The following is a 16010-nucleotide window of genomic DNA, read 5'->3' as shown; positions in this document are numbered from 1 at the left end:
CATATGTTGTTTGTGGTTTATACTTGGTTCTCAATTCCTTCCGCAACAATTGTTGGTAGGTTTCTGCCACTTCAAGGTTCTTCGTTCTTTGAGTCTAAATTGTTTGTTGTCACCTTCTGATGTTTTTGTTAAATTAACCAACTCATGTTTTTTTTTTTTTGTTTTTTTGTATTCTTCCATTCTCTTGTTAAATCCTACATTAGTATTGTTTTTGTTTTCTTGGTTGAATTTTGGAATTGCAGTCCTCACTTCATATAAAACGAAAAGAGTATCTTTTTCTGGTACTACTTAAATACAGAGGTCCCGACGCATCTACGAAACCTTAAAACTAACCCTAACCCCCAAACGAGTGTGCGCTGTAAAAACACGGAAGTCTTTCCAAACATCGGGACCACTGTATTTAGGCAATTTCCATAATTTTCAAATTTTGGAAACTTCTTCCCTCAACTCCTACACCCTTTCCTTTCCCAGAAGGTGTGGAACTTCAAGGGACACTTATCACAAAATTCCGCCGTTTTTTTTTTTGTTGTTCCTTTGCAGAATTACACCAGTCTGTAACAAAGTGATAAAGTTCCTTTTATTTTAGTCGAGGTAGTCCCTGGAGTTTGTAGCTGTGAATTTCTCTCATACACACACACTCTATATATGGCGGAGGTAAAGAATACGCACACCCAGTTTTCGACACAATCTTAAACCTAACCCTAAACGCCGAAAACGGGTGGTGTGCGTATTCTTTACCTTCACCTATACGACTTTTGTGTGTATGTCATATGCAAATGGGATCACAAGCATGTTTTACCAAGGAAACTCAAATAGAGAATCCCTGGAATGTCTCACAAATTATCACTGTTCCACTAATCAAATGATTTTGGAGGATGTAAATCTGCTAATAATGTTCTTTTTTTTTTGTATGTGAACATCAACATTTCTAGGTTTTTATGCAAATCTGTTTTTATATAACCCAGTGCATTGTAACAACAGTTTGGCATCTCGTCCAATTTTGTTTCCTCATAACTTTCAGAAAATGCATAGTAGCTGTGTGGTAAGTAGCTTGCTTATGAACTGCATAGTTCTGGGTTCAGTCCTACTGTGTGTAACCTTGGACAAGTGTCTTCTACTATAGCCTCGGGCTGACCAAAGCCTTGCGAGTGGATTTGGTAGACAGAAACTGAAAGAAGCCTATCATATATATGTTTGTATGTCTGTGTTTGTTTCCCCAACATCGCTTGACAACCAATGCTGGTGTGTTCACGTCCCTGTAACTTAGCGGTTCGGCAGAAGACACTGATACAATAGGTACCAGGCTTACAAAGAATAAGTCCTGGGGTTGATTTGTTCGACTAAAGGCAGTGCTCCAGCATGGCTGCAGTCAAATGACTGAAACAAGTAAAAGAGAGAGTAAAATGTTAATGAAACTTTGCAGATATATCTCCAAGAGTGTACTTTATGATTATATTGGTGAATGCTGGAAGAAGAAATTTTTTTTCTCCCACATGATCATAATCTATGTCATTTAAAATGTATTTCTGGAAAATTTCTTTGAAAAATATGCATTTTTAAGAAAGGTATAGCAAACAGTGAACAAGGTGTACACTTCGATAAATGAAAGAAATTTTTTAAAAAACCCTGAAGCAGCAACAAAACTGGAAGAAAATGAATACGAAGGAAGGAAAATGTAAGTCTGACAATATGTTTATGCTCTCGCGTTTTCTCTCTTTCTATCCTGGGAAGTCATGTGTTTCCTCTTCAGCAAGATACTCTTTCCTATGGCTCTATCATATTTTAACCCCTCAACACTTGATATAAAGCCACATCCCCCAATACTACAATGCCAGTCAACCAATGGGTTTTTCTGGTTATTTGGTGACCTCACTAGTGCTGGTGCTATGCAAAATGTATCCCCTCTGTCAAGTGGTTGGTGTGAGGAAGGGCATCTAGCGGTATAAACCATTTCAAAGCCATATATTGGAGCTCTGTGCTGTCGTCTGGTTTATCAATTCAATAAGACCTTTACATCTTGATGTAAATCTGTGGTTCTCAACTTTTTTTTTTTTGCTTATGGACCTCTTTGATTCCTGTTTCTCTCAAATGGACTGTCATAACCATTTGCTGTTTAAAAAATCCTATTATATTTTTGCAATTAAATATTATTAGGGATAGTATAAAAAAAAATTCAGTTCTATATTTAAGAGATGAGGAATAATGTACATTATTTGCATTTGACGGATATTTGTCCTCGTCTTGTTTGTTGTTAACACAATGTTTCAGCTGATATACCCTCCAGCCTTCATCAGGTGTCTTGGGGAAATTTCGAACCTGGGTTCTCATTCGTAAGGTATTTTTAGATATTATTATTCAGGTCACTGCCTGGAATCAAACTTGGAATCTTGGGGTTAGTGCCTTGTGCTCTTAACCCACGGGCATATGGCATAGTGGCCAAGAGTGCGGGCTACTAACCCCAAGATTCCAAGTTCAATTCCAGGCAGTGACCTGAATAATAATATCTAAAAATACCTTACGAATGAAAACCCAGGTTCGAAATTTCCCCAAGACACCTGATGAAGGATGGAGGGTATATCAGCTGAAACATTGTGTTAACAACAAACAAGACGAGGACAAATATCCGTCAAATGCAAATAATGTACATTATTCCTCATCTCTTAAATATAGAACTGAATTTTTTTTTTATACTATCCCTAATAATATTTAATTGCAAAAATATAATAACAACAACAACATAGGAAAAATACCTTAGGAATGAGAACCCAGGTTTGAAATTTCCCCCAAGATACCTGAAGAAGGCTGTGGAGGGTATATCAGCCAACAAACAAGATGACAAATATCCGTCAAATGTAAGTAATCTAAAAAAAAAAAATTGTTTAAATATTTTGTTTATTGTAGAAGCATAACCAATTGCAGATAAATTTTAACAAATCTTATAAGGACCTCTAAGGGTCAAGTGGACCCCAGTTGAGGTGCACTGATTTCAATTAAAATATAAACTTCATTTATACCACAAATTAAATTTCCAAATATTCTCTCTGGATGAACTTCACCCTTCACGTGTTCATGGAAATGAATGGGAACAATATAAGGAAGGCTTCTTCCATGATCCAATCCCCCAAATTGTTCTGGTTGTGTTTCTGATTACTACTCGCATCTTGTAGAACCGTACACCTATCAACTACCCTATTCTTTTACCGCCATGCATTTTTAGAATCGCTCCTTGTTTTACCATCAAATATTCATTCTTCCTTACTTTCATGAATTTGATGGGATTTATTGAAACAGATTTTTTTATGGCTGGATGCCCTACCTGTCACCAACCCTTGCCTGTTTCCAAGTGAGAGTAATGTTTCCCCCCATGGTTGGACACTTTTTCATAAAACATTGGAAATGTACACCACTTGTATGACAGTGACACTCATTTACAACTATCACATGATATCAAGACAATGACATGCACACATACTGAGAGATAAAAATATTTAAACCAAATACATACTCTTTTACTTGTTTCAGTCATTTTACTGCGGCCATGCTGGAGCACCACCTTTGGTCGAGCAAATCGACCCCAGGACTTATTCTTTGTAAGCCTAGTACTTATTCTATCAGCCTCTTTTGCCGAACCGCTAAGTTATGGGGATGTAAACAAACCAGCATCGATTGTCAAGCGATGTTGGGGGGGGGACAAATACAGACTATGCACTGTAGGATGCATGTCCTGGGGCCAGCATTTGGTCATTTGTTTCCATCCATCACTAATGTCCAGCTATTATTTCCTCTGTTTCTGTCTGTCTCTCCTCTTTCTATCTGTTTGTTCATCTGTCTATCTAATATATATATCTGCTTCTATCTTTCTATCTATTTATTCCCCTCTCTATCTATCTGTCAATCGATCCTGCTTCCTGCTCTTTCTTCTCAACAAAGCAGTTTATTCACTAAATTCTCGTGTGTCTCTACGAACAGTAAACACAATACCAACCATTGTCGCAGTGATTTCTTTGTTTTCCTCATTCATGACTTTATCAAAATGTAGAACTTCCATGCTGATTTCTGTCTGCAATTCTGACTAGACAGATTTCCTAGATTTTGTCTTGACAAAAGAAAGCTGAATACATATTCACACAGGTATATCATTGCAAAAAGAATGAAGAAAGAGTCCTTGTCAAAATCTCTGAGACGTTAAATCTTCATGCATAAAACAATAAACTATTTAGTATACTTGATGTAAGCATTAGAAAGCATTTTACTTGTTTCCAACACACATGAATCATCACCTTTGTTTTAATGTCCACTTTTCCTTACTTGCATAGGCTGGAATGAATTTTTGGGGATGGATTTGTCTATGACAGGATGCCTTTCCTATCTCAACCCTCACCTATTTCCAGGTTTGTTAATTTTCCCACATGACCAGAAATACTTTCGTGGAAGATTGGAAATGAAGGACACTGCTTGTCTGACAATGTCAAGACAAGGAAATACCAACCTACCTTTACATGTGTGTATGTCATCATCATCATTGTTTAACGTCCATTTTCCATGCTAGCATGGGTTGAACGGTTCAACTGGGGTCTGGGAAGCCAGAAGGCTGCGCAAGGCCCAGTAAAATCTGGCAGTGTTTCTACAGCTGGATGCCCTTCCTAACGCCAACCACTCCCTGAGTGTAGTGGATGCTTTTTACGTGCCAGAGATAGATAGATAGATGTAGATATATGTCATCATCATCATTTAACGTCTGTTATCCATGCTGGCATGGATTGGAAGGTTTGACTTGAGCTGGGGAGCTGCACCAAGCTCAAGTCTGATTTGGTATAGTTTCTACAGCTGGATGTCCTTAATAACAAGCACTTTACAGAGTGCTAGGCACTTTTACGTGGTGCTACATGGGTGATTTTCAACATCAGAGGGACTGATCTTAACACTTCTGTTGAGTAAGCAAAGTTCCAGGCATCTCAGCCCTTTATCATCATCATCATCGTTTAATGTCCGTTCTCCATGCTAGCATGGGTTGGACGGTTCAACTGGGGTCTGGAAAGCCAGAAGGCTGCACCAGGCTCCAGTCTTATCTGGCAATGTTTCTACAGCTGGATGCCCTTCCTAACGCCAACCACTCCGTGAGTGTAGTGGGTGCTTTTTACGTGCCACCTGCACAGGTGCCAGACGAGGCTGGCAATGGCCACAATCGGATGGTGCTTTTTACGTGCCACCTCACCTAAAATGTTTGCTGTCCCATGGTTGTTCTTCACTACCTCATCCCATGTGTTCCGTCCGCTTTGAGAGATCGGTATGTCTTTATGGGGCTGTCATTGTCCCTACACATCACTTGACCGAACCAGAGCAGTCTTGTCTTTTCCTCACAGCAACTAATTCCTCTTGTGCCTAACTTCTCTCTCAAAACACTAGCATTCTGTCGAACATGTACATTTACATTACACATCCAGCAGAGATACTATATATATGTATATACAAACATACACACAATAGGCTTCCACTCGGTTTCCATCTATCAAATCGACTCACAAGCTTTTGACCAGCCCAGAACTATAGTAAAAGACACTTGCCCAAGGTGCCATGCAGAGGAACTGAACTCAGTACCAAGTGGTTGAAGAGTAAGCTAATTAACCTCACAGCCATGCCTGTGCTTGTTTTCACATCCATATTTAGTTATAGCTCAATACTCATCGATGATGAAAGCGATTCCGGCCATGCCCATCACAACTTTTTGTATATATCTAGGTGACTTTGTTAAACGTTTCCTTTGCTTTTCTTCAAAGACAAATGTGTGATATGAGGCTGACTTGGCTGCTGTTTCTAGTAGCATGATGAAACACGTATTCTCCCTCGTTGGTGTAGTTCGCTTATCTAGTAATTACTGTATGAAGAGTTAAAGAACAATTAATGAAATCTATTTTAAACTACATTTTTGTATCAAAAAGATTTCATCTCGTTACCATTAAGAAATCTGAATTACTTCCCTAGTACAGTAGTTTTTTTTTGTAGCTTCTTTTTTTTTTATCAATCTCGGTTTTAAGGATTTCTCTCCCTTGGGTGATGGATCCACGGAGGGAGATTCCTCATGATTGTTCGATCTTGTAGAAATAGCGGTTAAATATCCATCGAATCACATATCACCATCTTAAACGAGGAAAAGATACATTATTCTTATATACCACTGAAAAAGGTGTGAGGGTTACCACTTTCAACCTGCTTTTTTTTCTTTTTTGATCCGCTGTATAAATTTAAAACAGATGGTTGCCGGTAGATTGTTGACCGTTGTGAAGAAATAATAAGAATGCGCCAATGCAGTGTATTTTAAAAGGAAAACACTCCACAAAACGTGTGTTTGTGTGTCAGATATAAATGTTAGTTGGTTGATTTCTCCAATCATAGAGGGAGAGTTAGGAGGAGTACACATACTAGGCTTAGTGACAGGCAATGAGTAAAAGAATGCTACACACACAGTAAGAAAAAAAGCATTATAGAAATGGAAGAGAAGTCAAGGGACTAAATGACAGTTTTACAGATGAGAAATTAGTTTTAATTTTATTTTGAGGTAATAAATATTTTTCTTTTGAGAATTGGTATTATTTCATCATCTGTATAAGCACCAAGAAATTTGATGAAAGTTAAATTGGTAATATTGTATTTATACCATATTTCCTGATGTTACCCATGGGGACAAAAGTATATTTTCAAAGTTAATCATCATGTGATAGAAAACATTCTAGTATCGTCATCATTTTAATATCCACATTTCCATGCTTGCATAGCTCAGATGAAATCTGTTGAGGGCCATCTTCTACAGCTGGATGCTTTTCCTGTCATTGAACCTCACCTGTCTCCAAGTAAGGTAATATTCGCATCACCAGACTTGTATTCACAAAAGATTGGAATGGAAGGATGCTGCTTTCATAACAGTGACATTCGTTTACAACTATCACCTGAAGTCTGGGCAGGAGCTGGCAAGCCAGAGAGCTGCAATGGGCTCTTATTGTCTCTTTTGGCAGCAGTGTTTCTATAGCTGGACGCCCTTCCTAATGCCAACCACTTTATAGAATGTATTCATAGGAGTGGCTGTGTGGTAAGTAGCTTGCTTACGAACCTCATGATTCCAGGTTCGGTCCCACTGCATGTCACCTTGGGTGAGTGTCTTCTACTATAGCTTCAGGCCGACCAAAGCCTTGTGAGTGGATTGGGTAGATGGAAACTGAAAGAAGCCCATCGTATATATGTATGTGTATGTATATACTTGTGTGTTTGTGTTTACCTCTTAACATCGCTTGACAACCGATGCTGGTGTGTTTACATCCCCCATAACTTAGTGGTTCGGCAGAAGACACTGATACAATAAGTACCAGGCTTACAAAGAATAAGTCCTGGGGTCGATTTGTTTGACTAAAGGCAGTGCTCCAGCATGGCCATCGTCAAAATGACTGAAACAAGTAAAAGAATACGCAGACACACACATATGTACTCACACACAGACACATATGCAGTTTCTATCTCCCAAATTTATCTGCAAAGCACTGGTCAACCTGAGTGCTACAGTAGAAGACACTTACCCAGGGTGACACACAGCCAAACCAAAGATGGCAGGGTAAGTAGAACTAGATACGCTAAAAACATAGGTGTCAAGCACGTGTGGTTTAGTGGACTAGATTGAAGAAAAAACGTGAACTTGTAATGCAGATAAGGACAATTATTCCTAAAAACCCTATTTATATATTACAGAGATGTACTTGCATAGTAAGTGACCTGATCTGAGATTGTGTGCTGGAACGAAAACAATTGCAGCGTGGAAGGTGTTTATAAGCTATTTAAGAAACACACAAAAACCGTTAGATTCACTTCAACATTTAAATTTAATTTGTCGAAATATTTTTGTCGCTTTGAGTCCGCGACCTGTTCACTGACAAAATTCTGTGCTGCATCTATTTATATAATGTAAGCCAAAGTAAATGGGACCAAAAAAATTTCATATTCACATGCACAAAGCAGCCAAAACGTTGTGCTAACAACAAATAAGATGGGGGCACATATCCATCATCATTTAATGTCCATGTTCCATGGTAGCATGGATGGGACGATACCACAAGCGCTGGCCAGACCAAAGCCTGCACCAGACTTCTGTAACTGTTTTGGCAGGATTTTTACAGCTGGATGCCCTTCCTAACACCAACCACTCAGCAGAGTGGACTGGATGGTGGATAATCCTGTATCTGCATATGAAGTGTTACAAATGAGACATGCATCTTTCGGTTCATATGCAACTTGTCTACATGGTTCCAATTCCTCTCTCAATAATCTCATAGACACAGTCGGTTTATTTACCTTTCACGATGAAGTAAAATTTTGACAACATAGCTGTCAAGTTTCAGTTCTTTTAAAAGTCTAATGTAAATGTGTATGTGTATATATATATATATATACATATATATAATTAATAATAAATATTAGGGAATAAATCCAAACTTACAGGGAAAAATCAGATTTAGGATTGAATCCAATTTTATAATATAATATATATGTATATATATATATATATATATATATATATATATATATTATATATATATATATATATAGGTATAATTTAGAGGTGTTTAAAAACTCTAAGGGATGGTTAGATCCAAAGGCACTCCTGGTAATTACCTGCGTAAGTACAGTCCTTGGTAAAAGGTAAACGGTGGTAGGTAATTGAGCGGGTAAACCGTAGTTTAAATTATATATGCAAGAAGAATATGGAGGAACCCTCATTTTCTTCTTGCATATATCATCATCATCATCGTTTAACATCCGTTTTCTATGCTAGCATGGGTTGGACGGTTCGACTGGGGTCTGGGAAGCCAGAAGGCTGCGCCAGGCTCCAGTCTGATCTGGCAGTGTCTCTACAGCTGGATACCCTTCCTAACTCCAGGATGCCCTTCCTAATATATATATATATATACATACATACATATATATTTCTGTGAGAGTTAGAGGTTGGGAAGCCAACCAACCTTAAACTATTATTACTATTACTAGTGTACATTTGTGTAGCACACAGTCTTTGCATGTGTATCTATTCTTATAATACTCCCTTTTGTTTGGGATTAAACAGACATAATAGAATGTCTACTGGCTGATGTATGTCATTTTAGTATCCCGTCCATTTTCTTTTTGACGTATATATATATACACACACACACATATATATATATATATATATATATACACACACACACACATATATATATATATAGGCACATGCATACATATACACACACATTAATTGGGTTAGTATAATAATCCTACCCCTATCCCTCCTCAGTTCTTGAAAATATACTCTTCTGTCCTTAAACTGGTTTGGTTGGCAAAGATTTATAAATGCCTGCCAGCTACTACAAACTGGATAGTAAGACTAGCAGGTAAATTTACCTTTCAGACAGGTGTGTCAGAAAAAAGGTGATAAGATCAAAGTGGCAACACCCTGAATACTTCGGTCATTGGGTTAGGGTTAGGGAAAAGACATGTGAGAGATTAAAATGCCATGGAAGATAAGGAAATAGTCAATGAGGTTGGGAGAGTTTTTAGATTGATGGGATATGTGCAATGGCCCAGTGGTTAGGGCAGTGGACTCGCGGTTTCAATTCCCAGACTGGGCATTGTGTTTATTGAGCGAAAGTACCTAAAGCTCCGCATGGCTCCAGCAGGAGCTGGTGGCAAACCCTGCTGTACTCTTCTACCACAACTTTCTCTCACTCTTTCTGTTGTACCTGTATTTCAAAGGGTCAGTCTGAATGGGTACACGTGTCTGTGGAGTGCTCAGCCACTTGCACATTAATTTCCCGAGCAGGCTGTTCCGTTGATCAGATCAACTGGAACCCTCATCATCATAACCAACAGAGTGCCATTATATATACACAGACATGAAAGAAGTAAATTGACACCCTTATAATCATTAAAATTTATTTAAATCTGAATTTATCCATTCAAATTATTTGTTAGTTATTATAATGTGAACATTTGATATTTAGGCGTAGGAGTGGCTGTGTGGTAAGTAGCTTGCTTACCGACCACATGGTTCAGGGTTCAGTCCCACTGCGTAGCACCTTGGGCAAGTGTCTTCTACTATAGCCTCGGGCCGACCAAAGCCTTGTGAGTGGATTTGGTAGATGGAAACTGAAAGAAGTCCGTCGTATATATGTGTATATATATATGTGTGTGTGTGTATGTTTGTGTGTCTGTGTTTGTCCTCCCAACATCGCTTGACAACCGATGCTGGTGTGTTTATGTCCCCGTAACTTAGCGGTTCGGCAAAAGAGACCGATAGAATAAGTACTAGCCTTACAAAGAATAAGTCCTGGGGCCGATTTGCTTGACTAAAGGTGGTGCTCCAACATGGCCACAGTCAAATGACTGAAACAAGTAAAAGAGTAGACATGCCCTTTGCATTTTTCAATGCAAGGGCCCTATTAGGCATGTTACTGATCAGATGGTGAATATTCTCTTGCGGAATTTCTTGTTGACTTTCATGCAATAATCTCAAAAGATCTGGCTTTGAAGAGGCTTTCTTGTTCTGTTTACGAAATGTCCTTTCCATTATGCCCCAGAGGTGTTCTATACAGTTCATATCTGGTGACTAGATTAGCTATGGAAGCTTTCTAATGCCATTCTTTTCCAACAAATCTTGGGTCATTTTAACCGTGTGACAAGGAATCCCATCTTCCATAAATAGAGAGTCTTCTTTAATCATTTCACCACTGGAGAAGTTTGGAAGGAGTCCTTTCTGCTATATGCACACATTTTTATTTGAGTTTATTTTACCCTCACACTCCACCAGCTCTGATCAACCATGCTCCAAATTGCTTCCCAGACCTTCACAGAATAGCTGCTGTGTTTCATTTCTGGTTGCAATCTTTTCACATCAAATTCTTGATCACCCATTCTTTGGAAGAAAGCAAGCAAATGTATATGAAAACAAGGATGCAAAAAATGGAGAAATTGTATACAATTACAAATACGAACAAGACATTAACAACAGGTGTTTTTCGACTAGGGAAGAATTAAATTAAGCTGGCGTGTGTGGAAGTGAAGCCTTTACACACACACACACACACACTCACACAACAGGCTTCTATACGGTGTTTGTTTACCAAACCCACAAGGCATTGGTTAGCCCCATAGGTTTAGTAGAAAACAATTGCCCAAGTAACCATGCAGTGGGACTGAACCTAAAATACCATGGTTACAAAACAAGTTTGTTAACCACACAACCAGGTCCACACATATTTCCATACATGCTCTGTGTTCAATTATTGTCAGTTCATCTTTGACCCGTTCTCTACTCCAGAAACTTTGGACATAGGTATGTATGTAGATTTTGCTAGGCACAAAAAAAAAAAATGAGTGAAAAAGAAAGATAATGAAGTGTCCTCATAATATATATTGTAGGATCTTATCTAAGTTTATTTCTAAGGAAAAAATTTCAACAATTGCTGCTTTGAGTTTCAGATTTGTGATCTGTTATCTGATGGTGGGGAAACATATATGAGACTCAGAATAATAGTTAGTGAAATTAAGTTTTAGGTTTATAATAAATAGAATTATATATATATCTTCCTATCTATTTATATATCTATCTACCTATCTTTCCAACTATCTATCTGTCCAATCCATCTATATCTATCTGTGTGTGTGTAATATATATAATATCAAGCCATCTGTCTGTCTGTATATATAAAATCAAGTTATCTCTCTATATCAATCCATCTTAGTATTTATATATATGTATATACATCATCATCATCAGATGATGATGATATATTATAATATCAAGTCAATCTATCTATCTATCAATCAATCAATCTGCATTGACACGTTTTGTAAAATCTGCATATGTGTCTATCAATAGCTATGAGAATGTATTTGTATTCGTGATACGTATTTGTATATCACTAAACATAGATATACATGTAGATGTTGCAAAAGTATGCGTGTGTGCTTACGTACACACACAAATTAGTCATAGATGAAGACAGTAACTCCACGTCACCACCACCAAGACTAAATTTTTAAAAATACACCACGCTGTTCTTGAGCACACCTGTTTGGCTGGCAAAAGCTTTAACCAAGATATAAATGCCTTTCAGCTATTTCAAACTGGATATTAAAACTTGCAGGTAAATTTACCTATCCAACAGGTGTGTCAGAATGATGGTGATAAAATCAAAGTGAGAACACCTGAATTCTTCCCTTTCGTAATAAGGGAAGGAAGTGGGCTACAGATGCAGCTCATTAGAAAATTACCTCCTACACTTAATTGTTTTTAATTTTAACACAAAACAGGTGTGACTGCGTGGTAAGAAGCTGACTTTTCAACCACATGGCTCCAAGTTCAGTCCTGCCATGTGGCACCTCGAGCAACTGTCTTCTGTTATAACCTTGGGCTGACCAAAGCCTTCTGAGTGGATTTGGTAACTGGAAACTGAAGGAAGCCCATCATGTATATATGTGTGTGTTTATATACACAGTAGGCTTCTCTCAGTTTCCGTCTACCAAATGCACTCACATGGCTTTGGTCAGCCCAAGGCTATAATAGAAGACATTTGTCCAAGGTGCCCCAACACTGCATGACAACCAGTCTTGGTGCTTACATACCTGTAACTTAGCAGTTTGGCGAAAAAGACCAATGGAATAAGTACCAGGTTTAAAGAAATAAATATTGAGTAGATTCTTTCGACTGAAAAACTCTTTGAGGTGATGCCCCAGCCTGGCCACTGAAACGAGTAAACGACAAAAGATAAAAATAATTTTGAGGGCGGAGAAATTCGTCAATACCATTGACTGGTCTTTAATTTTCAACCTTGGAGGGATGAAAAGCGAACTTAGTCTCAGCGTGATTTGAACTCATAGCATAAAGAGCTGAGAGAAATAGCCTCAAACCTATTTCGTCTGAAGCTGTTATGATTCTGCTAATCCTTGGTGAGGAGACATTATTCTTACACATCTCGTTACACAAGCTTTTCTGCGACCTCATAGTCTTCCTTTTCTGTCTATCATTAATAAAGTTATTATGTATATTGATCCCTTTATCTATTTACGATGACCTACATTATGTAAATAGGGTTTTGTGGGGGAATATACGTCCCTATCTATCCCACGATATCTCGTTTATCCTTCAATCTCACTCACTAAGGCAGACGAGGTCAACATTTATGTTTTATTGTATCTAGTACTACTTATCCCACGCCTTCCTTTTTGTAAAAAAAAAAATAGTGCAGAGTTTAAAATGAGGGAAATATCTAAATGTTTAGCAGGTTGAACGACTTCAAGGGGGCTCCTTCATGAAAAAAGTTTATTAACAGTTATCTCCCTTGCAATAGCTCAGTAAATTCATGTAAAATCCCCTCTGGCTTTGACAGCTTTCCTCCGTCACCAAGACACAGATTAGATATGATTGAAATATTCAAATTTAAAAAAAAAGCCAGCTGCGTATCATGCTCAATGTATGTACACTGCTGATAGGCCAGTTACAGTTGATTTTCATCTAGAGATAACATCTTTTATGGATGTGCTGTGTTAAAAACAATAAATATTGAAGTGAGACGAAAACTCACCCCAGCAGCAACCAGCAAGAATACCAGATGCATTTTCGCCTTTTTAGACCTTTTCATTGACGTATATTCAAAGCCTATCCCTAGTGTGATCCATAGATGGTCATTTTAATTTAACATTGCTCCAACTGTATATACCAGAGTTTTATTCAGCTGAGAACCTATTTGCAACCTCAGTGAAAGTTTATTTCACTGATTCTTATATTAGAGCTGAAGAAATCTCATTCAAACATCCAGTTTCCTTGATTGCATATACCAGATTTAAGGTTAAACTTTTTCAATAATTGAATTTTTATCAACCCCTGTTGATCCCTAGTCCACTTTTCTATCCCTATTTGATTTCATCAGCCGAAACGTTGTGTTAGTAACAAACAAGATGAGGACAAATATCCATCGAATGTAAACAATGTATATGATTCCCCATCTCTTAAATATAGAACTGTATTGTATAAAATAATTCTTAAAACATTTTGTGTAATGTTGATGTATAACTAATTTATTGCAGATAAATTTTAACAGCAAAATCTTATATTGACCCCTAAAGGGCCGTATGGACCCCAGTTGAGAACCACTGTGTTAGTTACATGGATACTTTACAATACACTACTTTGTAATTGATTATGATGTGGACTGGTAGCGGAGTCCATAGGAGGAGCTTACTGTGATAGCCACATGATTCTCTGAATCTATATCTTATACTACTCATTTTATATATATATATATATATATCATCATCATCATCATCGTCATTTAACATCCGTGTTCCATGCTAGCATGGGTACTTCTGTGACTGTTTTTGCAGCATTTTTACAGCTGGATGCCCTTCCTAACACCAACCACTCAGCAGAGTGGACCTAGTGCTTTTTATATGACACAAGCACAAACGAGGTCAGTTTTGGCAAGGTTTTTACAGCTGGATACCCTTCTGAACACCAACCACTTTACAGTATGGACTGGGTGCTTTTAAGTAACATCTGCACTGACAGGGTCACCAAGTACTTGCAAGACGAAAACTTTTAAGAGGGGAGGAGGTGATGATGAAAAGGTTATAGTGAGATAGATATAGGTGTCTTGCTGAAGAGGGAGTACAAGGTTACCCAGCTGGCGAGAGAAAGATCAGGGATCAAGATAGAAACAGGTGCGCTAAGCGCAAAGAAAATATATGGTTGCCCATCCTAAGGGAAGTGCAGGAGAAGGAGAGAGAAAGTGTGGGAGGCTGCAGGACAGAGATGATATGCATAGCTGAATGGTTAAGAAATTTGTTATACAATTGCAAGGTCCCAGGTTCTCTTCCATTGCATGGCATCTTGGGTAAGTGTTTTTTACCATGGCCTTGGGTTGATGAAATGAGGCACTTGTTGGAGGGATTGTACCTGTAATTCAAAAGGTCCTGCTTGTCTCTCTTGCATCTCTCTGAGTTTGTCTGAGAATCATATTAACGGTACACACGTCTCTTTTACTTGTTTCAGTCATTTGACTGTGGCCATGCTGGAGCACCGCCTTTAGTCAAGCAAATCGACCACAGGACTTATTCTTTGTAAGCCTAGTACTTAGTCCATTGGTCTCTTTTGCCGAACCGCTAAGTTACGGGGACGTAAACACACCAGCATCAGTTGTCAAGCAATGCTAGGGGGACAAACATAGACACACAAACATATACACACACACATACATATATACGACGGTCTTCTTTCAGTTTCCAAATCCACTCACAAGGCTTTGGTCGGCCCGAGGCTATAGTAGAAGACACTTGCTCAAGGTGCTATGTGGTTGGTAAGCAAGCTACTTACCACACAGCCACTCCTACGCCTATGTCTGTAGAATACTCAGCCACTTACTATTTGATCAAACAGCTGAATCCTCAAAAATGATGGGGCTCCATCTGTATGTATATCTTACACCCTGGCACCTCTTCATAAACTTCTTTTCTTTTTTGACTGGGATAGACATATATCTTCTCTACTCCAAGACATCTGTTCCTGTCCTTCTGTCATACTTTAACCCTTTTGTTACCAACCTGGCTGAAATTGGCTCTGGCTCTAAGTACAAATGTCTTGTTTTCATAAGTTTTGAATTAAAATCTTCCATCAAACCTTAGTCACTATTTATGTTCCTAACACTAGCTTAATGATAACTAAGTTATTTTACTAAATTCTTTGTTATATTTAAAGTAATTGAAAGAAATACAGAGCCATATCACGTCGAAAGCACCGGTTTTTGTCTGATCACCGAAGTTAAGCAACATCGAGCCTACTTAGTACTTAGATGGGTGACCGCATGGGAAACCTAGGTGCTGTTAGCATTCCCTTTATAAATGACGGTGCCCCAGCATGGCCACAGGTCGTGAGCTGAAACTAGATAAAATAAAAATAAAATAAAATAAATCCCAAAATAAATACAGTAACGAAAGGG

The 16010-nt window shown here is 38.2% G+C and overlaps 1 pseudogene; it reads left to right on the top strand.

Moving 5' to 3' along the window:
• The first annotated feature begins 15781 nt into the window (after window positions 1–15781).
• LOC115221150 lies at window positions 15782–15900 on the top strand (annotated as a pseudogene).
• The last annotated feature ends 110 nt before the right edge of the window (window positions 15901–16010 follow it).

The sequence above is a fragment of the Octopus sinensis genome, linkage group LG17 (genome assembly GCF_006345805.1).
Source record: "Octopus sinensis linkage group LG17, ASM634580v1, whole genome shotgun sequence".
In the NCBI taxonomy this organism is placed as follows: Eukaryota; Metazoa; Mollusca; class Cephalopoda; order Octopoda; family Octopodidae; genus Octopus; species Octopus sinensis.
The sequence above is the reverse complement of the archived record's forward strand: the minus strand, read 5'-3'. Positions and strand labels throughout refer to the sequence as shown.